General features: G+C 37.6%; 1 long non-coding RNA gene across 1 annotated transcript in view; it reads right to left on the reverse strand.

The window, feature by feature from the left end:
* Positions 1-1,171: 1,171 nt before the first annotated feature.
* The window catches only part of LOC131507638 (uncharacterized), a 64,134-nt gene continuing 47,535 nt past the window's right edge, over positions 1,172-17,770 (reverse strand). Inside the window, exon 2 of the long non-coding RNA XR_009259604.1 lies at positions 1,172-1,315. This is a non-coding gene — a long non-coding RNA (uncharacterized LOC131507638). The remainder of the gene's footprint in view (positions 1,316-17,770) is intronic.

The following is a 17,770-nucleotide window of genomic DNA, read 5'->3' on the forward strand; positions in this document are numbered from 1 at the left end:
GAAGAAGGTTATCTGGAAATACTTTTAGACTTCCTTAATCCCCTCACTCTACCAATTCCCTGGTTATCTATTTCATACCTTCTCTTATACCCCCAAATCGAGAATCTTCTTCCAAATATTTATCTTAGATTTTATTTGGTAATAAAGGGAAGAATAGTTACATTAAAGTCTCAATATTCCTAGAATTTCCTGCTCACAATTGCTGTAGAATAATTTATAGTTGCTCGTTCTCCTATTCAAATAATGAACAAGGAGATAATACTAAGTCATGGTTTAAGGAAAATTGACACATATAAACAATGAGAAAAAATTAGTCTTTATTTCATTTCCTTTTATACAAGCAGAGCAATCTTCAAAATTTGAACAAGTATCATTTAAAGAAAATTGAAGACAAAATGACAAATAATAGCAATAATAAAAATAGCACATTGTACAGACAGACATTGTAACCACTTTAAATACAATATTTGGTTCAATCCACACGGTACCCTGAGAAAGTAGAAATCATTAATGTCCACATGGTAAAAATGAGAAATGGGGGGGGGGGCACAGGGAGATTAATAAATTTATCTGATGTCACACAGTTACTAAAAGGTGGAGGCAGGATTTGAACACAGGTAGTATGACTGTTATTCCTTTTCTGTGTGGTGTAATGAAAGGGGAGGAGGGAGTGGAACAGGTGAGATATGTTCACGGAAACTCTCTCCTCATAGATCTCAGGAGTGGAGAAAAGAGTTGCCCCACTTTTTACTCCCATAAACGCATGAGGTTAAACAAAAAGGGGTTTGGCCCTTGTCTCTCAAGAGAAGTGATCAGCAGTGGGTTTGGACAGTCTCCCATTTTTCAAGATGCCACACCCACATACTACCCACTTCTCTTTTTAGCCTTTTCTTGGGATCAAGTGTGGACATATAACGTTTGCTTCCAAAGTTCTTAAATGGATCAAACTCATGTATTAATTAAACCCAATCCAAGGCTACTCCAGTTCACTTCCTATTCTGTTTCTTACCCGGTAATATGTCCAACCACCTACCGTAATTTGTTAGAGACTGCAGTGAGATTACACAGCATTGAGACTTTCTAAGATGCTAACATTTGAATACACACCCCTGTGAACTTTGCAGAAAGAAATTAAAGTCTAAATATATAACACACTTTTACACTCAAGAAATCAAGTTATTCTTACCCTTTTAATCAAAATTTGATGAAAAAGAAGTGCCTCCTCTCCAACTTCTTTTGTTCAGTCTGCGTTTGAATGATTCTTCATGCTTGAGTAAAGCTGGGTTCTATCAGCAGCTACAGCTTGCACCGTTCTCTGGAATAAGTCAAATTCTTTTAAATGGTCTGAGAAGTTGTATTAGTTCAGCTGCAATTTGTAGCGCCTCCCTTTTTAAACAGTTTGAAAACTTAATAAGGCAAAAAATTCATCATACTCCTCAAATTAAGGTAACAAGCCAAACTTCACTTCTAAAACCAGTTCTCCAGGAAAAACAAACAAAATCCCCCCAAAACAACCGAAGAAACAAAAAGCAGTTCCAGGACCCAGATTTTAATGGTGCCAAAGACCAGAGAAGAAATTCATTATAAGCGAGTGGGAACATTCTCTTGGTCGTGGCCTTGCCAGGACACCACTCAGTTTGTTCCAGGTGCTCTAAATCCATGACGTGTGAATTTAAACTCAATTGGGAGAACTCTTCGAGCAAGAAGTTAGTTTTGACGCTAGGCAATCACATTTCTGAGGGGATAATCCATTTATGCAGCCAGGCTCCTGTCTCTGAGAGTGACACTTAGCCTGCTTACAAAGTTTAGAAGTTTGCAAAGGTGGCAGCTCAGGGGCCAGGTGCATATTCTGTTGTAAATATGCATTTGCAGGCGTGCGCCATAGTGCACATTTTCAGGGCCTCCTGCCAGGAAACCTGCCTCCTTGCCAAGTTTTCTCCCTTAACCAGGAGTGAACCAATTTAATGTCATCCTGAAACTGTGAAGAAGAAAGGATTTTGAGTTGGTGGACAATTTTCATGATTTGTCTTCCTACACTTATTTTCTTGGTCCTACATGCAGAATGGAATGTGGTTCATCTGGTCCAGAGATGTCTGACAATAACAATTAAAAGCTAAATCCTCAGGAGTGCTTAGAGGCATATGCAGAACTTTGCTACCTGGCAACTTAAAAGCAGCAAATACCGCTTTTCCCACTAATATCTAAGAGGACTGGACTCTTTTCCCTGCAATAAAAACATTTGTCTCAGCCAGGAAAAAAAAAATAGAGGAGGGGGCTGCAGCTTGCTGAATCTGGAACTCTGCCCTTTCTAAGCCCTAAAGTTTTGAGTCTTTACCAGACTCTGTACCTCTGCTGAAAACCAAGTGGCCCCGTCCCCCTCTGCTGAGGCGCCCACATTCCGTCCCTGGTTTCAAAACATCTCTCACAGTCCCTCTCTCATTGACACCCCTACTTGAGGATCTTTCCTGAAGCCCACGGACCTTTGTCTAAATTTTTGCTTCCAGGAAAATAAAGCCGTGTACTTTTGGACAAAAAGACTGCAAGGCACAGTCATCTACCACAGCAAAAATATCATGAGGTTGAGTTAAAATATTTCCATTTAGTCAATCACAGAATGTAAAAGGGCCTATGAACCTGAAAGTGACCTCGACAAATCATCATGGTCACAGCACCAAGGCCCAAATCACAACCTTCAGCCACTAAGGCTTTCCGTGTGCGGGCTTGGCTCTCCCAAATTCCATTCTTTTGGTCTTAATTTTCGGTATTTCTGGCTGATGCATTTAATGCTGGGTTTTCAACAAAAACACCACAAAATTACTACTGTTCCTCTCTTACCCTGGTGTAATCTGAAGAAATTGAGAAAAAAAAAATCAAGGCCTCAAAATGATATCAAAATAATAATAGAGACCTAGTTGACAAGAGTGGCTCTCAGTTGGTGAGCTAAATGCTTCTCCTAATCCTGAACCTCAGAACTAGGTGAATTTACGCTCCCAATCACGGGCAACCTAGAGGAATGGAGGGAAGTGTGCACTCTTTGAGGGCAAGTTTTGTAGCAAAAGAGAAAAGAGTGAAATTAAACCACACATGCAGTTATTCTTCCCTAAATAATCAATTAGTTATGTCACCGTCACTTCTACTAGGGTGGAGTGAATGAAGAAGTGGAGAAAGGCCAGAGTATGTGGAGGAAAGACACCTCCTCTTGAAGCCTGGAGTGGGAAAAGGCATTCTCCTCCAGACAAGACCAGTAACATGCCCAATGTTAAATAACTCACATAAGGAAACCGTGGATGTCTGTCCCAAGACTCCTGCTTTTCACAATGACCTGCTACCTGCTGTCTGTGTGTCTATGGGTAACTTAACGACCCAGTCTGATAGCCTTATTGGAATTATTAGTTGTCATCACAGTGGTAATGAGATTACATTTCAAGTATGGGATTCTATGTGTCTGCTTATATCTCAAGAAATGCCTTGCTAAGATTACTTCATATCCTATAATAGTGTGCTCTGAGGCCACTGGCATGTTTTTAATTGAAAGGCAGAATTATCCATTTAATTATTTTATCATGTGTCTTTGCTCATTTCATTGACTAATAATTAAAATCAATTCTCTGCGGTTTGGACACCATACTAGAGCTTCTTAAAATGATCCAAATTATCTGCAATTATACTATTCCTTATTCAAGAATTATTTTAGGAGTCACCAATTCTCAACATTTTGAAATAATATCAACTTCAAATTTTAAAAAATATATGATTAATATATTGATCTTATAATTATAACACCTAAGACTTTAAAAAGTGTGCTCACATACATCAATTTCACTTAAACTTCACATCATTCTATAAGTATTATTATTCTGTCAGTGGCTCTCCAGAGTCATACTCTTTTTTTTTAATTTTTTTTTTTTAACGTTTATTTATTTTTGAGACAGAGAGAGACAGAGCATGAACAGGGGAGGGGCAGAGAGAGAGGGAGACACAGAATCTGAAACAGGCTCCAGGCTCTGAGCTGTCAGCACAGAGCCCGATGCGGGGCTCAAACTCACGGACCGTGAGATCATGACCTGAGCCGAAGTCAGACGCTTAACCGACCGAGCCACCCAGGCGCCCCCAGAGTCATACTCTTAAGAAATGGCATAAGGCTTGAACTTAGACTGTTATGACTTCTAGGTTAGTGTTTGTTTCATGACACAGGCTTCCTCTATGTAACAGGCAAAGAAGGACTCACACAGATTGGCTAAACTCTCTAGACCTAATTAATGTCCAGTTCTGGTGCAGATGAGGTATGTCCTCAAATAACATGTTCCTCAAAGTTCTCTGGAAATTTAGAGTATTAAGTGGTGGTTCAACATTTCCATAAAGATTCATTAATGCATATACTGCATTTCTTCTAGAATCCATTATTGTAAATTATTTGCATAAATTTCACATTACATTATAAATATAACCCAAAGCCTAGGCATATGATAGATTCTGCTTAAGGACCAAATGAAGATGGTCTCTAATATCTGAAACTCTCCAACGTAAGACTTTCCCATGGAAATGTGACTGCAGAGTTTGGTGTGAATAAAAATTACTGTAAATTAGTATAATAATGAAGAGTAGTTTGTTTCATTGATGCTAGGTAACATGTTCCCTGGTTTCTTTATCATTTTCATATTTTCTTGCAAAAAGTGAACAAATTATGAAATACCAAATGCAAAATCAAATGCATTTTTATTTAACCCCCCCCCCCCCCCGCAATTTGAGAGAGATTTCTCACGATAAATGATGAATTCTTCCTAAGAATCTAGAGTCATGTGTTCAAGTCTCAGCTCAGCAGTCAGGAAGAAACCCATGAAATTAGCCATAGCACTTTATCTCTTTGGGTCCATTTTGCTAGAATCAGATGTAGATTCATTTGATTGCACTCGAATGTTTCCTCTATGGTTTCTGCATGAAGTGTTGCTGCCATTGGCTAGTGTTTCTGACCATACTCTAGAGAATCATGAAGGAGAATGCTGTTCACCTATGAAGTCTGCATTTTTTATTTGCACCACTTAAAGGCAGAATTGCAACCATAGCTTAACATGATTATTGCAGAAAAATATAATGGCCTCACGTTATCTCAAGGGTCATTGAAAATAAGATGAAAGAATGATGTGACCTTCAATTATTCATGTGGAAAGGAAGAGTTCCAGATGTGGAAACCTGGATTCCCTATACTGCTGTACTAGTAGCAATGGAGATAGGAAGACTGTGTCCCTTGGAAAGAGAGAGGAGGGCCCTCCTGAAAAGAATTAATCATCCATGATAGTATTTAATCTGTTATCTGCTTCTCTTACTCACCATCTTTGAGGCTTGACCTCTAAAGATTTTTTTTTATTTGTTTCTGTAAGGGGACAGTGATGAATCTTTTTATTTTTATTGGGATGTGATTTGTAGTTTCTTTATTCATCAGTCTTATTTTCTGGAAGGCTCTGCACAAAGCATGAGCCTTTTAAAATTTATAAAACCTAAGGTGCCTGGGTGGCTCAGTTGATTAAGCATCTGACTCTTGGTCAGATCAGGTCATGATCTCGCTGTTTGTGAGGTCGAGCCCCACGTCGGGCCCTGCGCTGACTGCTCAGAACTTACTTGGGATTCTCTCTCTCCCTCTCTCTGCCCACCCCCCCCCCCAAATAAGTATATAAACATAAAAAAATAAAATTTCTAGAACCCAGAAGAAAGTATTCAGATTTATCTTTCTTCCCCATCTTTTTCCTCCTGGATCTACTCTCTTTCTTAATGAGGTCTTCTCTCACTCTCCTCAATGAATGAATAATGAATGAACCAATGAAAAAATGAGACTGTAGAATGGAACAGAGAGAATGCAAGTGGGGAAAAAGTTACCTGAGAAACAGTTGATAGGGGAAAACAGAGCTAGAATGCTAGGTATTAGCAAGAAGGGAAATCTGTACACATAAAAGTTACAAATCAGATAGATCACTGCAAAGTACTGAAAAGCCTTCATGAAAAACAGCACCAGCCGTCCTAGTTGCCATATATAGATCGATAAAAATAACTAGAAATGACAATCTAGGCAAGCAAATGATTTAATATTTATACTTGCAATGCCAATGACAGCAATAAACATCTCACTATTTAGCCTTCACATCATCACTAAACACAAAAAGGTAAGAGAAGGGTCATGATTTCCTTCCTGCTCTGTTCTCACTCAGCCTTATTCAGCATATTGTTATCTTCTCAGGGGACAGGTTATACACCTGACCTGCATTAGAAAAGTTAGCAAGTGAAATGAGATTTCCCCTAAGCCTCTAACAGTGTTCTTTGGAATATATTTGAAAGCTTATCCTTTAATATAGTAATATTCCATTCTCTACACTTTTATTACTTTGCAGTTGAATCCAATCCCCACAGTCAGCACAGAGGCACACAATGAAACAGTATCTTACTACCTCATGGAGAAACATATTGGTGTTCACACACACACACACACACACACACACACTTATTTTCTTTATACGGCCAAGGGGTTTATATGGCAAACAGAGAAGGGAAGAATTAGATCTAGACCTAGATTTTGATGGGATTATACCTCAGCTGTGTATATTCTACTATTTTCAGTGGAACTTCACATACAGTACATTTATGCACCCATCATTAATCACAGATTGCCCTCTTCTTTCCCAAACATTCTCACTTGCTAAATCTTATCTACCTTCACAAACTAACTAAGGTTATTTACAACCCATGAGACAGTTCTAGACCAATCCAGATGCAAACATGTCTTTTTTTCCTAAACTTATGGCACTTCTGGTTATTATCAAAATCAATCACTTGCCAATGCACCAGGCACATTCTTGAGATACTATGGAACTTGCTTTCAAATGCTGTTCTATTTCACTTAATTTTGTATAAATTGAAGATAAGTAGTTTATTCCTATGTATGTTATTCTTTGCATAAGATCCACTACTAAAAGCCAACTGCCATGTCATGAGTAATAGCTCCAGAAAGGTGTTTTCTAAAGTTTCATGTGGTGTTGAACTTTACATTTTTCACTAGGGCAGCAAAGGGGAAATAAAAGAAGAAAACATTAATAATGCAGAAAGAGACTGAGGCAAAAGAATAAATACGCTCTAGATAAGATTTGAACTTCACGTAAAGGAAGCACTCAGGAGAGCAGGGCACAGAGATAAGAATGTATGAAGGGAACGGAGTCAATAATGGGTCTGGAGAGACAAGAATTGAGCCTCAGAGAGAATCTAGAAGGATAACAGGGACACAAGTGTGCCAATAGCTCTAGAAGTAAAGCAGTTGAATGAATCTCTGCTTCTCAGAAACTGTTAAGAGATTAAAACGTGGAGATTTAGCTAAACTTTCAGTTTGCACATATAATTTCTTGAATTAATTTCTGATTTTTTTTCTCTTAACTTTTTTTTCTCCCTCATATTAAGACCATTTGCAAAAAAGGATCGTTTTCTACTCAATATGTCATGTTTCCCAGAGCACTGAGTCCTATAGGCTCAGGCTTATGCAATAGGATTTTCCTCAAGCAACTTGAGGGTGATGGTTCCAGGATTATGCCTTATTTATCTTATCTATACCTCAATAGTGAAGTCCTTGAGATCAACAACTATTTTTAGTCATGTTATAGACTCAATATTTGTGGCCCTTAAAATTTCATATATTAAAACCCTAATCCCATTAAGATGGTGTTTGGAGGTGGGGCCTTTGGAAATAATTAGGTCATGAGAGTGGAGCCCTCATGAAAAAGATTAGTGTCCTTCTAGGAAGAGGTCAGAGAGCTAGCTAGCTCTCTTTTCACCACATGAGCATTCAATGAGCAAGTAGCTATCTGCAACATGGAAGAGGGATCTCACCAGAACCTGACTATGCTGGCACTCCAATCTCTGACTTATTGCCTCCAAAATGATAGAAACACATTTCTATTGTTGATTAGCTATTCAGTTAATGGTATTTTGTTATAGCAGCCCAAGCTGACTAAGACATCATCCTTATATTCCCCTAAAACCTATCGCAATACTTTTCATATGGTAGATATTCCATTAATGTTGATTAACCTGTCCTTCTTAATTCTGCATACTTAACACTTAATATATGAGTATTCAAATATCTTTTTCTGAATGATGTATCCCTGTCTAGTTAATAAAAAATCACTAAAAATTCAATCACATCAGTAATGTATCTTGAGTGCAATGAAAAGTCAGGTGGGCGGAAAGATAATACACCAAAGGATTCTTTTTCATCATTATTTCAGTTTTGAGCTGCGATTGGAATTGCCTTTGAAAACATTTGTACTTCTCATTTAGATGAGCTCTGTGACATGCAGAGAAAGATGAAAAACAATCTCTGTGTGAAGTCGCATACGAGGGGTTAGTCCTAAATTTACCAGCCACTAATTCCTTTGAGTGATCGTATTTGTTCTTTGATTACACATAACCTTACTGATTTCAAAGCAAAAGAGCAGGAGGAGATGACAATGCTTGAATCACACAACAGCCTCAGGTGGTGCCTCTGGCACTGAAGAGCTAACGTTCCATTTCCAAATCTCAAAATATATGAGACATAACTAGACTTTGGACAAATCTGATGCAGTGGCAACAGCCCGTGGCAATACAAGGCTAAATACCAAGCAGAAGACAGTTTGTTTAGTGTGGATGGGAGCCCATGGAGCCCTGAGGAGTGTGAAGGGGCGAAGTAGGAACTCCCTGACTTATGGTTGGTTTCCTGGGGAAAGTTTAGTGGCGTAAAGAACCATGGGGGCAATGCCTCCAAAACATGGGAAAGGTCTTTGCCGAGCAAGAATGGATTCTTTCTTCAGAACGGGAATTAAAACTCTTTCTTATTATTGATTGAACAAAGAACAATATTCCCACAGAGTGGCTGGTAATGACCGAGAGCAATCTGGTGAAATATAATTGCAGAAGAGACTAGAGAAAATAAAGTCTTCCCTAGGAATAAGGGATCAAAATAGTGAAGTCTTGTGTTGAACAAGCACATAAAATTATACCTTACATCATTTTATTCTATAAATTTTTAATTAATCATTTTTGTTTTTTATACTAGTTCACATTTGTTAAGTGATTACCGTATGCCAAGTACTGTATTGAATATTTCACAATAGTATTGCTTTTAAGCCTCATTGACAATCATAGGAAACATGTACAATTATCAATTCCATTTTTTAATATAGGGAACTGGAGGAGTACCTGGGTGGCTGAGTCAGTTGAGCATCAGACTTTGGCTCAGGTCAAGATCTCAGGTTTGTGAGTTCGAGCCCCCTGTTGGGCTCTCTGCTATCAGTAGGGCTCCCACTTTGGATTCCCTATCCCTCTCTCTCTGCCCCTCCCTTGCTTGTGCTCTCCCTCTGTCTCTCTCAAAAATAAATAAATAAACTTAAAAAAAGGGGGGAATTGGAGCTTAGAGAAGTTAAGTAAACAACTAGTAATTTCAACAATAAGACTTGAAGCCAGTTCTAACTCCAAATCGTATGTTCATAATCACTAATGTGGACTATCCCTGAAGCAAGAAATAGACATTTTTAAATTTATTTATTTGTTTGTTTGTTTGTTTGTTTGTTTTAGAGAGAGTGTGTGTGTGAGCAGAGGAGAGGGGCAGAGGGGGAGAGAGAGAGAGAATCTTAAGCAAGTTCCCTGCTCAGCATGGAGTCTGATGCAGGGCTTGATCCCACAACTCTGGGATCGTGCCCTGAGCTGAAATCAAGAGTGGGTTGCTCCCTGACTGAGCTACCCAGGCACCCCAAGAACCAGACCTTTTTTTTTTTTTTTTTTTTTTAATTTAAAAAAAAATTTTTTTTTTTCAACGTTTATTTATTTTTGGGACAGAGAGAGACAGAGCATGAACGGGGAAGGGACAGAGAGAGAGGGAGACACAGAATCGGAAACAGGTTCCAGGCTCTGAGCCATCAGCCCAGAGCCTGACACGGGGCTCGAACTCACGGACCGTGAGATCGTGACCTGGCTGAAGTCGGACGCTTAACCGACTGCGCCACCCAGGCGCCCAAGAACCAGACCTTTTAACATGGACTGTGATGATCTGTAGTAAAACTATGCACTAGAGAAAGCATTCAGATGGGACAAAATTTGTTTCTTGATGTGGCACTGGAGACTTCTATCAGGAATCAAGAATTATTGTATATCCTTGTTCCATTAATTGTATGTAAGTATATACATAGATATACATATATACATATGTCTCATGTATAAACATATATGTGTTTCACTTAGACATATTTTATTATAGTGTGTCTCAACTTAGATTCATTTATTCTCAAAAAAAAAAGGTTATTTTTATAGATTCGTTAGTTGAAAGAGACCTACCAGATATTATCATATAAGGGTACTGTAATGCTTAATTTTATGTGTCAGCTTTATTGGTCATGGGATGCCCAGATTAAACATTATTTCCAGGTGTGTTTGTGAGGGTGTGTCTGGATAATATTAGCATTTGAATCAGTAAACTCAGTAAATAACTCTCCCCGTTGTGGGTGGACATCATCAATAACGTGATGTCCTGAATAGAACAAAAGTTGAAGGAAGAAAGAATTCACCCCTTATTTTTTCTGCCTCACTCCTGGAGTGGGACATCTGATCTCATCTTTTCTTGCTATCAGAGTAAGATTTATATATTGGTTACCTTGGCTCTCAAGCTGTTGGACTCCAACTGGAAAATACCACCAGCTTTCCTGGGGAGCTCCAGTTTGCAGATGGCAGATCATTGAACCTCTAGGTCATGTAATTGTGTGAACCAGTTAGCTAGCTAGCTAGCTAGCTATCCTCTATCTATCTATCTATCCATCTCTTATCTATCAATCTTCTATCTATCAATATCATTTATCTATCTTCTATCTATATATTATTTGTAGCTTCTATCTAAATATTATAGATATAGATATAGATATAGATATAGATATAGATATAGATATAGATAGATTTTTTTTCTTGGTTCCATTTCTCTGGAGAGCATTATTACAAACACTTAGGTTAGGCAATAAAGACTTCAGTACCCAGAAAAGATAAAGGAAAGTAAACAAAACCCATACAGAATCCTGCCTCAACAAGAATTTTCTGGGAGTAGGGGTGCTGTGAGCTACTCCTACAACTATGAGCAGTTAGTTAATAGCATTGTAAACAAAGGCTGCTGTGTTTTGTAGTTCATAGCAATTGAATTAGAAATAAATGTAACGCTTTTTTCTCCCTTGTGAAAACTGCCTTCACTTCACTAAACTTAAGACTGGTGGTCCCAGGGTGTACAAGTGTCTTGATATTGCTGAGTTGTAGTAAAGTCTTCAAATCTTCTTGCCATGTCTTTGCAGAATACAATGCATTCATATACTAACTCATCTGTTTGTTCCTTTAGGCATTCACAACAACATGTGGAATAGTACATGCCCGGCATGTTTTTCACGTTAACAAGGAAGTGATGTGCAAACGGGCACATTCCTTGTGCTAACAAACACATAAACGAACAAATATGCAACATAATACCAGTTATAAGTGATAAGAGAATGAATAAACCTGGGAAAGGAAAGACAGGGTATGTAGGAAGTTGGAGTGCTATTTAAAATAAGGTGTTCAAAGATGGCCTCAGTGAGGAAGTAGCAATTGAGTAACATCATGAATAAGACAAAGCAGCTAGGGAAAGAATCTTAGGTGAAGACATTCCAGAGAAATAAGGAATAAGGTTGGAGTAATAATCAGGGACCAGACTGATTATAGCCTTGCTCACTGTGGATTTTGTTCTAAGAGTGACAAGATGTCATTGAGGGTTTTGGGTTGGATGTAGCAAGATCTGATTTGTGTTTAACAAATAAGATTTTTGTTTGTTAGACTAGATAGCACACCATGTAGATAAGTCCTCTACTACTCTAAAGTCATAGAAAAACAGACTCATCGCTTAGTTTTCTGAAGAACGTGTCAGTTTTTAAAAATGTTTTATTTATTTTTGAGACGGGGTGGAGCAGAGAGTGGAGGACAGAGGAAGCAAAGTGGGCTCTGTGCTGACAACAGAAAGCCCAACGCAGGGCTCAAACTCATGAACCACAGGATCATAAACTGAGCCGAAATCAGATGCTTAACTGACTGAGCCACCCAGGCACCTCTATTGTCATTTTTAAAGAGGATTATATCATTGTCAGTTGCTCTATTGTTGAGGGTTTTTTTTTTTTTTCCTTTCAATTGAATTGACTTAACATATATACAGAAAAGTTATATGGATCATATGGATTAAGTCATACAGCTTGATAATTTATCACAAGATAATTAGAACTGCAAAGGTATTGTTGTGTCAGGAAATAGAGTATTTCCATTGTTTTAGGAAACTTCACTTGCGACTTCTCCCAGACTCCTTCCCTCCTGCCAAAGGTATTATTATCCTGACTTCTAAAAGCACAAATTTGATCTGTTTTAAAAGTAGAGATGGAGGGGCGCCTGGGTGGCGCAGTCGGTTGGGCGTCCGACTTCAGCCAGGTCACGATCTCGCGGTCCGTGAGTTCGAGCCCCGCGTCAGGCTCTGGGCTGATGGCTCAGAGCCTGGAGCCTGTTTCCGATTCTGTGTCTCCCTCTCTCTCTGCCCCTCCCCCATTCATGCTATGTCTCTCTCTGTCCCAAAAATAAATAAAAAACGTTGAAAAAAAAAAAAAAAAAAAAGTAGAGATGGAATCATCGCAATAATTAATTGAGACCTGGCTTCTTTTGTTCAACATTGTATTTGTAGGATTTGGCATTGGAGACCCATCTCCAATGCATCAACTTATTAATTGATCTTCTAATCTTTATTGGGTTTCTTCTACATTCTTTTGTGTTCAGTTCTCTTTTTAATGCCAGAAAGTCTATTTTTTTTCTCTTTGTCCTAAAATGTGTCCTTTTGGGCCCTGAACCAAACCCCAATGTGTTTACCACAGCCTCTAATCCTTAGTGGCCTCTTGACTGGAGTTTTTGTCCTTGCTGTACATGAATCTCTCTGATGCTGTGCTCGAATTCTCAGTCTCTCAGTGATCTTCTCTATAATTGGCATTTGCCTCTCAAGAAAATATGGCCCTGTATTCTGGATTTACCTTCATGGGTTTTCCTTTTCTCCCAGATCTTTACCTTACAATTTTCTGCCTTGGGAAGGCTTTAGCATCACCAAACAGGTTATTTTTTGTTCCAGATTTTCTCATTCTTCCTAGAGAATGCAGATATGAACAAATGGGTTCACCTTTACCAGAACGTTTTGATACAGGTTTAATCATTTTTTTAAGATAGCCAATATTCTGAGCGCCTTGAATTTACTGTAAGTGTTGTCATCAATTTAGGATTTTACAGACGATTTTTAAATGGAAACCTCTTCATCCACAAATGGAGTGGCTTTCCAAAACAGTTAAAAACTGAAGAAAAGGATAATTTTTTTCTCATTTTTACTAATTCTGTTCTGGAAAAAAACTCTAGGAAATCACATATAGGACTTCTAAGTGCTGAATTTAAAATTATGTTTCCTTGAAAAGAAAGGCAAAGTTTAAGCATAATCTTTACAAGTATTTCCGGTCATTCAGAAATAAGTTTAATAGTAACTATAAACCAAATTAACTTGAAGAAGAGAACATCTTATATTCTAACACCTGATAAAAGATCTTGGAGAGAACACTCATATTAAGATGAAATGTGTCTATAAAGTTATTTCGTTCCATTGTGAACTTTTTTTCTAACTTCATAGATAAGCAAGGAGAAGTAATTCCTCTATGTCACACAGCAAAGACGTAACAGGGATGGACTTCAAACTGTCCTAACTGCTATAAATAGTCTCAGATGACTCATAGTATCACCTAACCCTCTTTAAATCTTAGTCCTTGCCTAGTTGCTACGTTCTTCTTTCCCAGTGTTTCCTAATAAAATTTCTTTTTTTTTTTTTTTAAAAATTTTTTTTTTTTAACATTTTTATTTATTTTTGAGACAGAGAGAGACAGAGCATGAACGGCGGGAGGGCCAGAGAGAGAGGGAGACACAGAATCAGAAGCAGGCTCCAGGGTCTGAGCTGTCAGCACAGAGCCTGATGCGGGGCTCGAACTCACGGACGGTGAGATCGTGACCCGAGCGAAGTCGGACGCTCAACCGACTGAGCCACCCAGGCGCCCCTAAAATTTCTTGAAAATAAAAGAGCAAGGCCTCCTCTGTGAACTTCCTCACTTCTTCTCTTCACAGTTGAACTATTAAGGATCACTTATATTCCTAAGTTTGGGGATTTTATGAAGCTAACCAGACAAATAATAATTTAAATCAATGGGTGAAGATATTAAAGACTGGATTCTTGCTTTAGCTGTAAGGTTGGATGAAATTATTTCAAGATCACCTGCCGAGTTCAATAGTATAATGTTACAACCAACTTCCAGTTGTTTTATTATTTAAAATAAATAATTTTAAATATTTTGAAAATAACAGTTTATAATAGTGATAGTGATTTTTTTCAATATAAGATGCATTAATGTGCAAGTTACTTTAATCATTTTTGAAATTTGTATGGACAACATAATGCTCCAGGACTATTTTCTCTTCCTATTTGACATTTACACTTCTCTTTCTAAATATATATAGTTTGTTTTGCTTCAAATAGTCTATCTTTTGAGCCCAGCCAATAAGGTATCTGATAATGACCCTCTGACATCAATCAGCAGTGCATTTTTCTCCGGAATATGGTATAGTCTGTGTGTAATGTGTATTGTTTTGTGGTACATAAGTATCGATGTGGTAATTAAAGCAAATAGCTAGTGCAGTCATGTGCTATTAGGGGTTGGGATTAGAATAAAAGATGATTATTATATTAATATTTCAGGCGGCAGAATACATCTACAAGATGCATATACTGTCTTTCAGATGCATATACTCATCCCAGATTTCATAACTAAAAACCTAACTACATTTATCGAACATGAATCTGCATGACTTTCCCACAGACTGCTTGAGATTTGTTGGATTATAGAGAGAAGAAGGGTAGAAGGCAGAGTATAATACTGTAAGGGGAGAATCAAATCAAATAAACACTGAACCCTTCCATCTATACTCAAACAACAGGTTAGAGGCTACAGGTTATAGACAGGTCAGATGCCTGACCTCAGAAAGCAAGGGGGCAAGACAATGCACATGCTTTTTAATTGAACATCACAATATAATAGTGTATTAGTTTCTTGTTGCTGCTGTGACAAATTGTCATCAACAGTGGATTAAAACAACAGAAATTTATTATCTTACAGTTCTGTAGCTTTGAAGTATCACCTGGCTAAAATAAAGACATCTCTCAGCGTTTTTATCTTTCTGGAAGCTCTAAGGGGAGAAATGATTTCTTCACCTTTTCCACTTTCCAGAATCTGTCTGCATTCATCCTCTTGGGGCTCCATTACTCTATCTTCAAAGTCAGCAATATCAGAGTTCTTTCTGAACCTTCTTCTATCATTGTATCTCCATCTGATATCAGAAGAGAAAGATTCTGCACTTTTAAGAACTCATATGCTTAGACTGGTCTCACCTGGATAATCCAAGGTAACATATTTCAATATTCTTAACTTTTATCATAACTTCAAAGTCCCTTTTGCTATGTAAGGTGACATTCCAGGTTTTGAGAATTAGAGCGTGGATATCTTTGGGAGCCATTATCTTGCCTACCGTAAGTCCTGAAAAGGTAGTTTAAAAACGAAGCTTATGTTACCGTTTGGAGAAAGAGAGAGAAAGTTAGTTGGCAGGATGTAAAGGAAGAATTTATCAAGGAAGTGGAATATGATCCTTGAAAAGTTTGCTTTTTGATGTTTTTTTTTTTTTTTTCTGACTCTTGGATCAATTTTACTTCAGAAAAACCAAGTATTTTATCAAGGTTTTGCAAGCATAGGTGATAACATTATTTACATTATCTCACATTATGCTCAAAACAGTCCTACTAGAGAGGTATGATTATTATCCTTGTTATGTAGATAAAGAAAAATCAAGTAAATTACCCCAAATCACATACCTCGTATGTATTGAAACTAAATGCAAACTTACATAATTGACACCTGTGTCCACAGTTAATCACCATACTCTACACCCCTTGTTTACATTTTCCTTTGGATTTCTATATTTATTGCAGTATATTCTTAAGACAAAAGGAAAATTATTTATTTTTTATTTATTTGTTTATTTATCTTGAGAGAGAGAGGGTGAAAGAGAACACGAGCAGGCTCTAAGCTGCCAGTGCAGAACCCCATGTGGCACTCAAACTCAGGAACTGCGGGATCATGACCTGAGCTGAAATCCAGAGTTGGATACTTAACACAGTGAGCCACCCAGGTGCCCCTGTAGTATTTTCCTTTTTTTTTTTTTTAAGTTTATTTATTTATTTTGAGAGAGAGAGAAAGCATGAGTGGAGGAGGGGCAGAGTGTGGGAGAGAGAGAGAATCCCGAGCAGGCTTCTACCCTGTCAGCCCAGAGCCCAACTGGGGGGCTCGAACTCATGAACCACAAGGTCATGATCTGCGCCGAAGACAGACACTTAACCAATTGAGCCACCCAGGCACCCCCAGTATTTTCTTTTCCTTTCTTTTTCTTTTTTAGTGTTTATTATTATTATTATTATTTTCTTTTCTTTTATTTATTTTATTTTTGAGACAGAGAGACAGAGCTGAGCGGGAAAGGGCACAGAGAGGGAGACACAGAATCTGAAGCAGGTTTCAGGCTCCGAGCTGTCAGCACAGAGCCCAAAGCGGGGCTTGAATTCACAAACCATGAAATCATGACCTGAGCTAGTCTGATGCTTAACCAACTGAGCCACCCAGGTGCCCCTAGTATTTTCCTTTTCAAAACCATATTTATTTTTTAGAGAATAAAATATGACATTTGATGTTCCTTACTTGATATTTTTGTTATTTTCAAATGTATTGGTTTGTCTTTTCATGTTTATAATTTTCCTACTCCTTTTTTCTTCAAAGTTATTTTTTTTCAAACATCTGGCGTTGAATGCTTAATTATTTTCTTCAAAAAGTGTAAGGCATGAAATTAGCTTCGGAGTATAAATTTTAACATATTTCAAAAATATTGAAAGCCAGTATTCTCATTCTATTTATTTTAAGAAGGTTGGTAATTATATTGTTGAAGGTTTTCCCTCGTGGCAATTCATGATTATTACAGACAAATAAAAATCAAGAAAATAAATAAATAAATAAATACTCTTATCACCTAGAGATCTAGAGATCTCAAAATTATTCTGGGTAGTCATTTGGTAAGCAGGCATCAAAGACTCTTTTTTTTTCTTTGTATACATTTACAAAAGTAACGTAACATGTAAACTGCTTATAATGCTTCACTTTCCTTATAAAAATATATGAAAGAGATGCTATTATGTCAACAAATCTATCTTTTGTCATCCCTGCTGATTGCATGGTAAGCCTTCAATGAAGATTATTATAATGTATCTAACTGATCATCCAAAATGAGACATTTTTTCCCAATTTTTCATCAGTGTAAACAACACAGCAATGAGCATTTATGTACTTCTGTCTCTGTCTGTTTATCTATCCTCCCCATATATGTTATTTGCCTCTCTGGTTATGTGCTTTGGATATAACAGTATATAGTATATAGCTGAGTATGTGAGTCCTTGCCTCCATTTTCTTGGAATTGAATCTCTTTACCACCCACTCAAAATGTGAGTTTAGGCTAGTCACCTAGGCTCTCTGTGACTCAGTTATCTCATGCATGTCTAAGTAATAATATTGACCTCATAGGATTTTAGTGAGAATTAAACATG

This window comes from Neofelis nebulosa, chromosome 3 (assembly GCF_028018385.1).
Source record: "Neofelis nebulosa isolate mNeoNeb1 chromosome 3, mNeoNeb1.pri, whole genome shotgun sequence".
NCBI classification, from domain to species: domain Eukaryota; kingdom Metazoa; phylum Chordata; class Mammalia; order Carnivora; family Felidae; genus Neofelis; species Neofelis nebulosa.